Source organism: Triticum aestivum, chromosome 7B (genome assembly GCF_018294505.1).
Source record: "Triticum aestivum cultivar Chinese Spring chromosome 7B, IWGSC CS RefSeq v2.1, whole genome shotgun sequence".
NCBI classification, from domain to species: domain Eukaryota; kingdom Viridiplantae; phylum Streptophyta; class Magnoliopsida; order Poales; family Poaceae; genus Triticum; species Triticum aestivum.
The window spans coordinates 19,372,466-19,389,490 of NC_057813.1; positions in this window are offsets into that span (position 1 = coordinate 19,372,466).

The window sequence follows — 17,025 nt, forward strand, 5'->3', positions numbered from 1 at the left end:
AAGTCCAAAGGCAAGATTTTTGTTGCTAAGAACAGAACCTTTCTAGAGAAGGAGTTTCTCTCGAAAGAAGTGAGTGGGAGGAAAGTAGAACTTGATGAGGTAGTTGTACTGTCTCTCAATTTGGAATGTATCTCATCCTAGAAATCTGTTCACGTGATGCCTACACCAACTGGAGAGGAAGCTAATGATAAAGATCATGAAACTTTAGATCAAGTTGTTACAGAACCTCGTAGGTCAAACAGAGCACGATCCACACCAAAGTGGTACGGTAATCATGTTCTAGAGGTCATGTTACTTGACCATGACAAACCTACGAACTATGAAGAAGCTATGATGAGCCCAGATTCCGATAAATGGCTTGAGGCCATGAAATCTGAGATAGGATCCATGTATGTGAACAAAGTGTGGACTTTGGTGGATCTTCCCAATGATCGGCGACCCATACAGAATAAATGGATCTTCAAGAAGAAGACTGACGCTGATGGTAATGTTACTGTCTACAAAGCTCGACTTGTTGCAAAAGGTTTTTGACAGGTTCAAGGAGTTGACTACAATGAGACTTTCTCATCCGTAGCGATGCTTAAGTCTGTCCGAATCATGTTAGCAATTTCCGCATTTTATGATTATTAAATCTTGAAAATGGATGTCAAAACTGCATTCCTTAATGGATTTCGTAAAGAAGAGTTGTATATGTTGCAACCAGAAGGTTTTGTCGATCCTAAAGGTGCTAACAAAGTGTGCAAGCTCCAACGATCCAATTATGGACTGGTGCAAGCATCTCGGAGTTGGAATATACACTTTGATGAGGTGATCAAAGCATATGGTTTTATACAGACTTTTGGAGAAGTCTGTATTTACAAGAAAGTGAGTGGGAGCTCTATAGCATTTCTAATATTATATGTGGATGACATATTGTTGATTGGAAATGATGTAGAATTTCTCGATAGCATAAAAGGATACTTGAACAATAGTTTTTCAATGAAAGACCTTGGTGAAGCTGCTTATATATTGGGCATCAAGATCTATAGAGATAGATCAAGATGCTTGATAGGACTTTCACAAAGCACATACCTTGCTAAAGTTTTGAAGAAGTTCAAAATGGATCAATCAAAGAAAGGGTTCTTTCCTGTGTTACAAGGTGTGAAGTTGAGTCAGACTCTATGCCCAACCATTGCAGAAGATAGAGAGAAAATGAAAGTCATTCCCTACGCCTCAGCCATAGGTTCTATCATGTATGCTATGCTGTGTACCAGACCTGATGTGTGCCTTGCTATAAGTTTAGCAGGGAGGTAGCAATGTAATCCGGGAGTGGATCACTGGACAGCGGTCAAGAACATCCTGAAGTACCTGAAAAAGACTAGGGATATGTTTCTCATTTATGGAGGTGACAAAGAGCTTGTCATAAGTGGTTACGTCGACACTAGTTTTGACACTGATCCGGATGACTCTAAGTCACAAGCCGGATACGTATTTTTATTGAATGGAGGAGCTGTCAGTTGGTGCAGTTCCACGCAGAGCGTCGTGGCGGGATCTGATGACCCACAAGTGTTGGGGATCTATCGTAGTCCTTTCGATAAGTAAGAGTGTCGAACCCAACGAGGAGCAGAAGGAAATGACAAGCGGTTTTCAGTAAGGTTTTCTCTGCAAGCACCGAAATTGTAGGTAACAGATAGTTTTGTGATAAGATAAATTGTAATGAGTAACAAGCAATGAAAGTAAATAAAGTGCAGCAAGGTGGCCCAATCCTTTTTGTAGCAAAGGACAAGCCTGGACAATTTCTTATAATGAGAAAGAAGCTCCCGAGGACACATGGGAACTATCGTCAAGCTAGTTTTCATCACGCTCATATGATTCGCGTTCGGTACTTTGATAATTTGATATGTGGGTGGACCAGTGCTTGGGTATTGCCCTTACTTGGACAAGCATCCCACTTATGATTAATTACAAGCATCCGCAACTACAAAAGAAGTATTAAGGTAAACCTAACCACAACATTAGACATATGGATCCAAATCAGCCCCTTACGAAGCAACACATAAACTAGGGTTTAAGCTTCTGTCACTCTAGCAACCCATCATCTACTTATTACTTCTCAATGCCTTCCTCTAGGCCCAAATAATGGTGAAGTGTCATGTAGTCGATGTTCACATAACACCACTAGAGGATATACAACATACATCTCATCAAAATATCGAACAAATACCAAATTCACATGACTACTAATAGCAAGACTTCACCCATGTCCTCAGGAACAAACCTAACTACTTACAAAGCATATTCATGTTCATAATCAGAGGAGTAACAATATGCATTAAGGATCTAAACATATGATCTTCCACCAAATAAACCAATTAGCATCAACTACAAGGAGTAATCAACACTACTAGCAACTCACAGGTACCAATTTGTGGTTTTGGATACAAGATTGGATACAAGAGATGAACTAGGGTTTGAGAGGAGATGGTGCTGGTGAAGATGTTGATGGAGATTGACCCCCTCCCGATGAGAGGAACGTTGGTGATGACGATGGTGATGATTTCCCCCTCCCGGAGGGAAGTTTCCCCGACAGAACAGCTCTGCCGGAGCCCTAGATTGGTTCCGCCAAGGTTCCGCTTCGTGGCGGCGGAGTTTCATCCCGGAAGCTTGCCTCTGATTTTTTCCAGGGTAAAATCCTTCATATAGCAGAAGATGGGCACCGGAGGGCCATCAGGGGGCCCAAGAGACAGGGGGCGCACCTAGTAGGGGTGGGCGCGCCCCCCACCCTCCTGGCCAGGATGTGGGCCCCCTCTTGTGATTTATTTGCTCAATAATTTTTATTAATTCCAAAACTGACTTCCGTGGAGTTTCATGATTTTTGGAGTTGTGTAGAATAGGTTTCCAACATTTGCTCCTTTTCCCGCCAGAATTCCAGCTGCCGGCATTCCCCCTCTTCATGGTAAACCTTGTAAAATAAGAGAGAATAGCCATAAGTATTGAGACATAATGTGTAATAACAGCCCATAATGCAATAATTATCGATATAAAAGCATGATGCAAAATGGATGTATCAACTCCCCCAAGCTTAGACTTCGCTTGTCCTCAAGCGGAAGCCGATATCGAAAAATATGTCCACATGTTTAGAGATAGAGGTGTCGATAAAAATAAAATACGGACATGAGGGCATCATGATCATTCTTATAACAACAACATATATAGATTTTGTTATATGATTTCTTGTGCTCAAGTAACAATCAGTTCACAATGTTAAGTATGGTTCAGAAACTTCATTGAGAACTAACAAACTATAATCTCAGTCATTGAAGCAATTGCAATTTATCATAACATCAGAAAGAGTCAAGAATAGAGCTTGTTAGCAAGTCCACATACTCAACTATCATATAGTCTTCTACAATTGCTAACACCCACGCAATACTTGTGGTTATGGAGTTTCAACCGCACACTGAGAAAGATAGGGGCTTATTGTGTTGCCTCCCAACGTATTCACCTTTGGGTGATGTCAACAATAATGATTCATGCTAACTTACATGGGTCTATTATGATAACACCCCTTAAGACCCTTATTTTGATAACACCAGCCTTATTCTGCACACCACCAACAGATCGCGCCGCCGCCCCTCCCCTCCCGACCTTCTACCGCGGCAGCGGCCTGGGCGTGCCGCTGCCCCTCCCCTCCCGGCCTTCTACCGTGGCAGCGGCCTGGGTGCGCCGCCTCCCCTCCCCTCCCGGCCTTCTTTCGCGGCAGCGGCCTGGGCGCGCCGCCGCCCTCCCCTCCCGGCCTTCTTCCGCGACGGCGGCCTGGGAGCGATGCCGCCCCTTCCCTCCCTGCTTTCTCCCGTGGCAGCGGCCTGGGAGCGCCGCCGCCCCTCCCCTCCCGGCCTTCTTCCACGGTGGCGGCCGGCAGCGACACCGCCCCTCCCCTCCCGGCCTTCTTCCGCGGCGGCGGCCAGGCAGCGATGCCGCCCGTCGCCTCTCGGCCTTCTTCCGCGCCAGGCACCGAGCAACACCAGCCTATCGGCCTTCTTCCACGGCAGGAGCTCGGTAGCGCCGCCAACGAAATCCTCCGGGCCTGCAATTAGCTGTACTTCATTAGATGTGGATTGGTGCTGCCTGGACATCAAACTAATTCGATCAAGGAGGAGTGTGCGCAAGGTTGCTTCATCCACGGTAGGTTCTTGGAATAAGTCTGCATCGACCTTCAGAGCAAATCCTCCTTCCCCGTTCACCTTGAGCAACGTCCAGACCGCCCATGAACTTCTAAAGGGCAAGTGGACTGCACGGGCAAACGTGAAAGTTGTGCAGACGGACGAGAAGGGAACTTCCTCCTATAAACGCAAGAAATCACTGCAACACGAGGTAAAGCAGTACACTTCCTCAACCATCTCAGTGTAGTTATCCTAGACAAAACAAAGCAGTACAAGCAGTACAACGGGCCTACAAAACCTATGCATTGCGGTTGCTTCAGTTCGTTGTCGGGGAAAATGCAGTGCACTTACTCGGTTATGCAGTACGCTTGTATATGTTCATTACGGATAACGATGCAGTGCAGTTGCTTCAGTTCACCTCGCAGGGTGATGCAGTCACCATGTAATGCTTCGGCAATACCATTTTGAACACATTGCAGTTCGCATGATTCAGTTCATTTAACGTGACAATGTAGCTCGGTCATTTTGTGTGCAGGAGATGATGTTCAGCAGATACAAAATGCCGCGCATAATTGACAACACTGAGAACAACAACTTTCAGAAGAGTGGATATTCTTCTGAAAGAGATACTGGCTGGTTTACCCCTGAGATTCCTCGTGGATTCTTCACGACGACAAACAGGGTGCATTACTCTCCACAAGAAGATTTTTTCCAGGAAGAAGATGTAGTTGAAGATGACAATGATGTCACATTCGTCTGCGAAGGCACTCACCAACGCGATGATGAAGACGATGACGATGAAGATGAGCCGATAACAGTTCTCAACCCAGAGTATAAGCATGAGTTCACTACGCTTGGACAGCATGTCCGAACAGACAATGATGACGCAGTTGAACACGATGTTGCAGCAGATGATGATTATGTCTATGATGATGTGCCACTGCTCCAAAATTTTCAAACCAATCCACCAAGACATCGTCACAACACCGGATTACCACCACGTCCACCTACCGCACCCCAAAACAGAGCTCAGCATCCACCTGCTGCACCGAAAAACAGAGCTCCAACCAGACCTGTTGCATCAACTTCGACACTGCGACCACCAACCGTGCCTCGGTCAAAAGTAAACAGCAGGTACAAATCCTCCTCACTGTTGCCACCGCGAGATCCTCAACTACACAGATCTGCTATAAGCCTATAACCCCGCCATGTCCAATACAACCCGACGAGCTGCAAACACCATCGGGCGAACGACTCTACACACATGTAAGTTTATGGTCTGAAAAAAATAGTTGCAGTCCATTCAGATAACATTGCAGTGCACACTGATATTTCTTATGAGGTTTGGCTAGGAACATTGCAAATGCTTTATTAAACTCGTATGCACTACTCGTATTTAAAAAACAGAACAGAACAAATTATCTCATAGAGCATTGCAATTAATGCAAGATAAAAACATGCTGCTGAACCTCGTACCTGCTGTTGGAATGAAGTTCACCACGTACGACAAGGCATGGGACTTTTACAACAATTTTGCAAGATGTGCAGGGTTTGGCATACGCAAGAGGGCAAAACACAGGACAAATGCCTACATTGTCTGCTCAAGAGAAGGGGTGCACAAGCAGGCTGTGTCAAATTATCACCGGGCACGTCAGAAGACATCAAAAAGGATTGGCTGCAATGCAAAGATTAGAGTCAAAAAAGGAAGGATGGCAAATTTGTGATAGAAATGGTTCAACTCAACCACAATCACAAGATGCTGGAAAGCCCCGGGATACTTTTGCACATGTGATTGCACAAAAAAGACGAACCTTTGATAGACCAGTTAGTGAAAGACATGCAACTAGACAACCACACACATGCTCAGATGATGTTGATGCTGTCGCGTATGTCCGATGGTCTGCAGTACATGGGACATACTAGTTGTGACTGGGTAAACAAGTAAGCACATAACAGAGCATATATCTTGAGCATTCTGTCGGTAATTATTCCCTGTTTGATGAGATAAGTTTGCATTGTCTCTGAAAATGCAGGAAACAGAAGTTTGCCAGAGAAGAGTCTGAAGATGATGTCAAGAAACTTCTGGATTTCTTCGAGAAAATGCAGAAGATAAACCCAGAGTTCTTCTATGATTATGACGCTGATGCAGATAACTGTGTAAGAAACGTCTTTTGGGCAAAAGCAAGTTGCAAAGGATCGTATGAAGATTTTGGAGACTGCGTTACATTTGACACGACGTATAAAACTAACAAATTCCACATGCCGCTGGGAGTGTTTGTGGGGGTGAACCATCATCTACAGAGCACCATATTTGCTGTTGCACTCGTGCGAGATGAAACAATACCATCATTTGAGTGGGTTTTCAAAACCTTTCTGAGGTGTATGAACAACAAGCCGCCAATCTGCATGCTCACAGGTACAAAAAATAAAAAACACCTGCATACTTACGTTTTGTTTGGTGCACTTATATTTCTTCCATCTATCTTGCACACACGCAAACAACTTAATAAAAAAACACTGTTTGTGTCTTCTCAGACCAGTGTTCTTTGATGAAGGCAGCATTAAAAACTATCCTCCCACAAACTCTGCATAAGCCGTGTCAATGGCATATCATGAAGAAGTACAAAGACCACCTCGCCTTGCTGTATAAGGCGCACGAGAAGCTCAAGGACGAACTCAATGCAATGCTGAACCACCCACTAATGCCGTCAGAATTTGAACGAGCATGGAAGAACCTTATTCAGAGGTACAACTTGCAAGACGACAAAGTGATGAATTCGCTGTGGGATGACAGGCATGAGTGGATCTCGGCTTACTACAAGGAAATCTTATGTGCTTGGATGACTTCCACACACAGAAGCGAGAGCATGAACCGCATACTGAAGAAAATTTTTGTTAGGGAGAAGCATGATCTCTATCTGTTTGCTCAGCAGGTGGATAAGTGCATTCAGACTAGGAAGGCCGTCGAGCACGCAGAGACAGTAGCAAATGAGGTAAACAAAATGTCAATCAAAAACTGCTAAAAAATATGACTACAAAAACAAACAATTTTTTCATTTCTCTGGTTCCTAACAGTGCATTTGTGATCATGCAGTCAGAGGTAAAAACAACAACAAAGTTTGGGTTCGAAATTCAGCTATCAAAAGTGTATACAAGGGCAGTGTTTGCAGATTTCAAAGAAGCACTCTACAGTAGCACTGCATTCAGAGCAGAACGGTGCCCTGAGAACCCGACAAAGTACCTCGTACACCACTACAACAGATCGGATGCATTTGACTGGGCAAGGCATAATTTCCAAGTGGTCGCCGATGAAGAGAAAGGTGTCTACGAATGTGAGTGCAAACTCTGGACACACACGGGTGAGACTCCTAGCAAAAAAAATTCTAGATTCTGATAGTCATGCACGAAAGTTCACTTACTAAACTTTAAAAGTACACATGCATGAGTAATTCACAAAACCAAATGAAGTTCACTTCTTTAAAAAATGAACAAATAACAAAAAAATATGTTTACTAATTTCATGCAGTTCACTTACAGAACAAAAAAAATCATGTGTTTGTCTGCAGGCCTCTTTTGCGTCCATGTCTTATGCATGCTTTCTCATTTGAGAGTACTCAACATTCCTGAGGTGTACATCATGAAAATATACACCCGTAACGCAAGATCAGATGCAACGTTTGACAGAAGAGACTACGAACAAACAACACCAGATGGGACCTCGTATTTTTGCCATAGAAAATTACTGACAGAAATAGCAATGGACCTTGCAAATAGAGCGACAAGGTTCGATGCTGGGTGCCACAGAGCATTGTCTGGTATGAGGGCACTGATTGAGGAAGTTGACATGCTCAACGAAGAAGAAGAAGAAGCAGCAAAACTAAAGCAAGCAGAGAAATACCAGCATGACAATAATGCCGAGCAACTAGAAAATACTGAACACATCGGAACTAGTGCTATCAAAAAAGAAACAATTCTTCCACCTCCTGTTTCAAACACAAGAGGAAGAAAGAAAGGGGGAGACGCAACCCAGAAAAAGGTGGCATGCAAGGAGAAAAATGATGACAAAAACAGTAAGCCACAGCCTCAGCTGGACAGTGATGGTCACCCACTAGGAGTAAGAATGTGCAGAACATGTAATGAAATCAGCGGCCACAATTCCAGGACGTGTACAAAAAGAAATGAACAAGAAAAACAAGGACATGGAGATGCACAACAAAACAGAAATTCCACTCACAACACTAAGAAATGGACGAAACTGAGATGTTGTAGCATCTGCAAAAAGAGGAAGAGACACAATTCAAGAACCTGCCTCAAAAGAAAAAGAAAAAGATCAGAAAATGAGGAAGACGAAGAAGGTGAGATCAAAGAAGAAGATGATGACACAACTGAAGAAGAAATGGCTTATGAAGAAGCAGATGGAGAAGAGGAGGAAGAAGAAGAGAGTGAAGAGGACGAAGAATGTGAAGAAACTGAAGAAACAATGGCTTATGAAGAAACAGATGATGAAGATGATGAAGATTAAGAAGAGAGTGAAGAGACTGAAGAGAGTGAAGAGGACGAAGAACATGAAGAAACAATGTCAACAAGACCACCAGAAGGAAATGCTGCTGTACAGAAAAAACCGAGAACAACACCACTTTCAAAAAACAAGGTGGGAGCAAAGAAGGATGCAGTTCACAGCACTGGAAAACGAAAACCACCATCAACCAGCATACGGGGATCAAAGAAGGATGCAGTTCTCAGCACTGGAAAACGAAAGCAGCCAACAACTAGCACGCGGGGAGCAAAGAAGGATGCAGTTGACAGCATTGGAAAACCAAAGCAGCCATCAACCAGCACACGGGGAGCAAAGAAGGATGCAGTCCACATCACTGAAAAACCAAAGCAGCCATCAACCAGCACGCGGGGAACAAAGAAGGATGCAGTTCACAGTGCTGAAAAACGAAAGCAGCCATCAACCAACATGCGAGGGGCTACAGACACAAAGGTGCATAGACAAGAACCAACAACACCGCCATGGAAAACAAAAGAAAGTGCGACATTAGACACGCTCCAGTCACCGCGCAGAAGCAGGAGGTTAACGACCAAATAGATGAATAGACAATAAATTAATCGTATGCATAGCAATTTGCTTATCTCTATGACTTATGTATCAGTTTAAATTTTGTGTAAACACAAATTTCCCGTTGCCTATGAGTTATTCAACTAAACCATGTAAAGAGAAAATGGTATATGGAATATACCATATATATATAGCAGTCTTGAGTAAAACATTGACACATTTTGATTCAAAAACCATGTAAAAAATGCTGTTAGCTCACTGCAGTCCAACAAGTAGTACATATAAAATGCATTTCAATATGCAGTATGGAACTTGCAAATATGCAGTACGCTTCGAACTATCATGCAATACTATAGACTAACTACATGTAGTACACACCATACAAATTGGGAAAAAATGTGGAAACATGTAGTGCTCAGCTCACATATAAGCAGTTCACATATTGTAACCATGTAAACACAAATTTCCCGTTGAATAATAATTGAAGCGGTTCAGATCACAAAAGTGCTTATTACAAAACACATCAAAAAGATGAAGCGTTCAACACGCAAAAGTACTTATTACAAATCAACCTCATAACCTTAGCCAATCACGTCAAACATGATTCTAACCGTACGATCCTCGAGTTCAAAGAAGTTGAGGATAACAACTTGCTCAAACTTCAAGCCACTATCAATGACAAATTCCTTCCACCCTTTGTGCAGACACAGCCGCCCGTCAACGCCTACACTGTACTTGGCTGGTTTAAGGTATCCATTACCAAGAACAACTTGAAGAATTCCTTTCTTCTTGAGCCGCACATACCTAACAGCTCATTGAGGAATTTTTCGTAAAAAATAATAAAACTGTTTGAGAACGAAACTAGCAGTACAATTCTCATACTGTGAAGAGAGATAGATGAAGTGGACAACAGTCCAACAAGTAGTACATATAAAATGCATTTCAATATGCAGTATGGAACTTGCAAATATGCAGTACGCTTCAAACTATCACGCAGTACTATAGACAAGCTACATGTAGTACACACCATACAAATTGGGAAAAAATGTAGAAATATGTAGTGCTCAGCTAATATATAAGCAGTTCACATATTCTAACTTGTAAACTAAAACATAAGCTACATGCACACAAGCAAAAAAAATAAAAACAAGAAATATGAACACATTGTAGTACACTTCAAAAAACAAAGAAAAAAGTGCGTTCCTAAAATACTACAAGTTCAGAATGCAGTGGAATTATAGAAAAAAACACAAAGAAAAAATCATATCTAACGAAACATACCATCTTGTAGTGAGTCTCCACATCTGTCGGCGTAAGCTGATGGACAAAAGGACTCGTGCAGCCAAGGCCACGCCGAATAAGGGCAGAATAGAACGCAGAAACGTTGATCTGGCCCATATCCAATCCTTCCGTGAATACTGTACCATATGCAAGCTGCTCGGCTCGCCCAGTTCAGCACAACACCTTCCCACCACGATGAGCATGACGGGCCTGCGAGCAAGCTGAACAATCGCAGTGCGTCGGCACACCACAACCATGGCCGCAGCAGAAGAGATACGCCCAAGGGCCTGGAGCCATCACAACAAAAACCTAGAAAAGCAAAAAAAAATAATAGGCTGGAGAAAGGAGAGAACTTGCAGCTAGAGGAGAAAATGAAATGCAAAGGAAGGGTATAAGTTAGCCTTTATATTAGAGGAATGCAAAAAGGTCAAAACTGAAAATTAAAGGGGACTTAATGGAAATTATGTTCCCAAGAATAAAGGACATTCAATAAAGGCTTATGTTACCAAAGAAAAAGGAACGAAAAAAGAAGGTGTACTTTGACTGCAGCAACTCCCACGAACAAAACCAAAGATCATTAAAAAATAATACTCTAAAAAATTATAATCCACAGACCATTTTATGTGTGCAGTTCTCCAAATTTGTACCAGGAAGTTCACTATATGTGTGGATGAAGTGCAGTACATGCTTTTTGGCACAAAGAAGGATGCATGTAGTGCAAAATGTGTACACCTGCAGCACAGAAGTATGACGAATGCAGTGCGCATAGGGGCACAAAAGCAGTGCACACCCGTACACTAAGAAAAAATGATACGAAAGAGGAAAAACAATAAAGAAAAATGATACCAATGCAGTGCACAAAAATGTAGTGCATAACACGTGCAGTACGGAATGCGTGCACATGCAGTACTGAAACTAAATCAATGCAGTGCACGCATTATTTACTAAAAAGAAGTGCACGCCCCAACGTTAAAAAAGATACAAAGGAAAAAAATTGACCACCCAGGTGCTACCGGCCCCAGCCAATCTCGTAATAGGTCTACACCCACAGAAGGGGAGTCGTTCTGAGTCACAGTGCATGGGGCCGGTTGCACATGGGCCCACAGGTCATAGGGCATATAGCTGCGAGCGCCGTGTATAAGCGCCCAGATAAGTATACGGAGGAGTTCGACCAGTATGCCTCGCCAGCGCTTATAAACAGGTCGGGCGCACCTTCCGCGGGCGAGGTAGGACTAAACATTAGGACGCACACACAGCGAACCGGGAACCAAGCCGTGCTCACAGGCCGACTTGGGCCCAAGTGCATCTCTAAACTACCCGAACACAGGCCCAACAAGGCCGACTAAGAAAAAATAATAAGTTCAAAAAAAGTGCCCCAACCCCCCCTTTCCCTACCCTCCCGTTCCAGGGACTACAGTAAGTACAGGCAAAAACAGGATGCAGTACATGGCTGTAAAAAATGCAGTGCATTACATTACACGATGCAGTGCGGTATGGCAATCCAGTTCCCGATTACCTACACAAATAAATAAACTCAAAAAACAGTGAAGTACGCACATGTATACACAAGTGCTGTACTGTATTGTAGAAGATGCGGTGCAGGACTATATACGAATGCAGTTCATTATCACACAGGATGCATGTAGAAAACGTAACAAAATGCCCGTTCGCACAGAAAAGTGGTGGTTAAAAAAAATTTACTAATCAAAAATAAAATAAAACCACCTTAAAAAACCCACTTTCGCATACAACCACCCGATCAGAGCAGTTCCATCGCCACAAGCCCACGATCACAGATGCAAAACCAACCCACGATTTGCACAACCACATCATCAGCGCGATCGTGCAGTTCATCCGACGAGGCCATCCCACCCCGCGCCCTCCCCTTAAATTCAGACCCCTGCCAAAAGCCTTCTCATCCACAACAACACAAGTATCCATTGCGCTCCCAACAAATCGCCGCATATCAACGCAAAAGCACCAAGCCCTGCTACCAGCGATGATGTTCACCGATGAGTACAAGGGCGACAACGCCGTGGAGGCGCACAGCAACACCAAGTTGCACGTCATCCACACCAATGACAAGAAGCAGATGGCGATCACCCTTGCGCAGTACGAGCGCCACCTCAGCCTCCAGCGCCACAAGATCGTCGGCATTGATCTCAAGTACGACAACGACCCTGAAGCGACGCAGAAACCCGCCCTCTGCCAGCTCTCCATCGGCAAGAATCACCCGGTGCTGCTCCTCCAAATGAGCGCCTCTGAAAGGTGCACCGTCTTCGACAACTTCCTCGCCGACCCCAGGTACACCTTTGCAGGCTTCTCCATCGATGGCGACAAAACCAGGCTACAGCGCGTCAAACTAGAGGTCGCCAACTTCGTCGACATCCAGAAGAAGTGGAGGGTGCCCGAGGCAACCAAGCCGTTGGACTCCCTCAGAGACGTCTCCGGCATGCTCATCGATGACCACTACAACAACATGAAGAAGAAGATCACCGACGATGAGCACCAGTGCTGGGCCATCCTGCCTCTGTCCATGAGGCACATAGAGTACGCAGCAAAGGACGCCTACGCAGCATACGAGATATGGAACCGCATCACCCTCACCCAGGACGGCCTTCGCCGTGCAAAGCTGGAGAAGGAGCCCCCCAAGAAGCGCGTCAGGAGCAGCTGGGGATGGGAAGAGCCTAACTGGTGAAGAAGAAGATGGTGCCGGCCAGGAGCCAACAATGCCAGCGTTCTTTTAGAATTATCATCAAATTTGTTTTATGTTGTTTGCTTATGTATCGTTAGTTTGCTTGTGTGCTGAACCTAGTTTTCTTGCCATGCACAATTGCTTGTAATGATGAACTCTGATTATGTTAGTTTGCTTTCTATTCAACTTAGTTTGCTGGTTATGAAATTGTTGTATAAAATGCAAACAGGATGCATGCAGTGCAAGTTGTGCATGAATGCAGTACAGAATCTGTCGAATGAAGTCTTAACATACCCAACAAAGCAGTGCACGAACCTAAATTTGAAAAAAGGAATACATAAGAGCAAAAACACAAAAAGAAAAACACAAACACGTAAATAATTCAATACAGTGCGGAAGTACACGAACGTGCAGCACAGAACCATAATCAATGAAGTACAGGTATGATTTACTAAGCAGTGCACTCCAATACATTGGGGGAAAAAGACTATAATAGCAAAAACACGGGGACAAAAAATGAGTACATGCAGTACGGAATTCATGCACATGCAGTACAGAACCCTGATCAATGCAGTGCACGCCCCAACATTGAAAAAAACACATAAGGCAGAAAAATAAAAAGAAAAAAATTGACCACCCAGGTGCTACCGGCCCCAGCCAGTCTTGTAATAGGTCTGCACCCAAAGAAGGCGAGTCGTTCTGAGTCACAGTGCATGGGGCCGGCCATAGATGGGCCCACAGGTCAGAGAGCATACAGATGCGAGCGCCGTCTTTAAGCGCCCAAATAAGTAACAAGAGGAGTTCGACACAGAGGCCTCGCCAGCGCTTATAAACATGTCGTGCATGCCTTCCGCGGGCGAGGTGGGACTAAACATTAAACCGCACATAGCGCACCGGGAACCAGCCGTGCTCACAGGCCGACTTGGGCCCAATTGCATCTTCACTACCCGAACACAGGGCCAACAAGGCCCACTAAGAAAACACAATAAGTTCAAAAATAAAACATCAAAAAGAAAAATGAGAAACATATTTCAAATGAATAACAACAAACAAAAAAATGTGCGTCGGCACTGTAAGAAACTATTAATAAATAAAACGCAGGAAGCCCGATGTCAACGTACAAATGCAGTTCACGACGTACAATAATGCAGTTCTCCACGTGGAAGCACGAAGTATTTTTTTCTTCTGAATTGCAGTTATCTTCACTCTGCAATGCAGTATGGCTGAAATAAGAATGCAACCCTGTTACTTTACCAAAGCACTCCGACACCCCTACCCACACTACCCTCCATCCACACAAACGCTGTATTACCACAAAAATCAAGAGAAGAAAAGAAAGAACACCATCAAGAGAAGAAAAAAAGTACATTTATGTGAATCCTACTACAGTACACTACGTGGACCTGAGCAGTTCGTTTCTGATAGAAAAGAAGTGCACTGATTTGGACAATTGACCGAAAACACAATCATCACATTTTCTGACAGTTGCGTCAATACATTGATCTAATCATGAAAAAAGAGGCAACGACGTTCCGGATTTCCAACGCACTAACAGAGCCTCCTCATAGCAGAACCTGTTGGCAGTTGCCACGTAACTTAAAACAAAGCCCCACCATGCTACCGCCCCGCTCCACCTCTCCCACGTCCTGTCAAGGAGAGCAGAGGAGAAAACACAACTGCTTCGTCCCCCCAAAATCCCCATTGCATCTTCTTCTCCGCTCTTCCTTTCACTAACCTCTCTTTCTAGAACAAACACCAGAGAGCAGAGGAGAATCATGGCAGATGCACCTCTGTACAAGCAACACCGCAAGTACACCAGGGAGCTCCACGACGTCCACCTCCACGACAATCAGAAGCTCCACGTCCTTTGCACAAGCAAGGGCAAAGACGTGGACAAGATGTTGTCCGTGTTCAGGAGGAAGCTTGGCGAAATGCCCGTCAAACTAGTTGGCGTTGATGTCGAGTACACACACTACGAGAAGCCACAGCGGGCAGCCGTGCTACAACTATGCGTAGAAAAAGAATGCCTTGTCTAGCACATATCTGCAGCTAAAGATAGGTAAGAATAACTATTGCTTGTCAATATTGATTTTAAATTTTCTTCACTGCAATTGCCATAATATTTAAACTTTGGTTCTCATTCTTGAAAAAGCATGGCATATGAATTTATTAATAGTTTTGATCTGGCTCCATGTATGTCACTCATGTGTTCAATTCTTGAATTATATTATCTAGCAATACATGCAGTTTAATTATATTTTCTTCACTGCAACATTACCATACAAAACATGTATGAAATTAGGTTCAAGAATACAAGCATACACAAAACATGCATTGTTTATGCAATCTATTATCAGATTTACTAGTTATGTTGAACAAAGTATTAGCAACTGCTCAATGCAATAGATTCAAATATTCATATTGCAGTTCAGTTTTAGAAAAACACAAAAAACATTGCTAGTTCTAAAGAAATAAACTATATTCACTCTATACAAATATATTGCAGGCCAATGGAACTAGAAAAATTCCTAATGAATGATGAGTACACCTTCGTCGGATTCACTATTGAAGGAGACAAAAGCAAGCTGAAGGTATCTGGTTTGGAGATCAACTCCGACAACTACATTGATATTCAGGTGGAATGGAGATTCCCATACGATAAAAAGAAGTTTGACTCTTTGGCTGATGTTGTTGGTAGGATGATAGACATTCACTACCATGACATGAAGAAAAAAATTAACCGCAAGGAGGACCATACTCTGTGGGGATTTTACCCGCTGCCAGGAAAGCTTATCAAGTATGCAGCAATAGATGCATTCGCAACATATGAGTCATGGAGAATCATCTACAATGTTATAATGGGACTGGACAGGGCAAAAAGAGACAAAGAAGCAAAGAAGAAGAAGAACAAGGCTGTAATCCAATACAGCAACTAGGAAAAATCAGGGCTGTGTTTAGTTTCACTTTACTTTAGGCGTTGTGTTGTTCTTTGTTTCATGTATGCAAGATTTTGATGATGTCCGTTGCTTCATATCGAACATTTCTTTTGTAAAACAATGTTAGTTTGCTTGTGATCAATTGCTTTCGCAGAAATTAGTTTGCATTAGAACAAGTATCTACACAACTTTGAAAAATTTAATGTGTGATACCAAAACATACTATTCACATACAAAACATATTCAAAACCAACATTAACAAAAAAAATTAGGTAATCTGACTACAAACTCATACATAAAAAAGAAAAGATTAATGCAGTTCACAATCATAAAAAAAGGAGTACACATGTCTCAACATGCAGTCCACAAAAATAGTAATTATATAAAAATAAAAATTAACATTAATATTTCTAAAAAATATAATCCGTATACCTTTCTAAACAAACATGAATACAGTTCACGGAACGAACATAAGGCAGTTCACCAAGTGTATACATGAAGTGCAGTACATGCATAAATGAAGAACGACAAGGGCCGCAACAACTTTTGTGTGGTGCCGAACACACACACTTGCTACACGAAGTACAGTACTCAACGTTGGTGCAAGCAGTACAAATTACATCATTTCTGTTTTTCCATCAAAGGAGACGCGCGCAAACCCCGGAGCCACACCCCTAAGATAGACAGGGGGGCGACTAGGTATGACGGACTCGCCTACGCATGCGGCGCTGTGGAAAGCCGGGTTGCCGCCTGCTCCGTCACGTTCCAGGCTCGGCCTCGCAGGGGGATGTGGAGGGGGGTCACGACCCCCCTCCCCACCCCCTGCTCGGCCTCGTGTTAATGCACATAGTGCGCTTGGTTGACAGGCGCAGTGCGGACATGCCGTTTTTCCATCAAAGGGGACGCGCG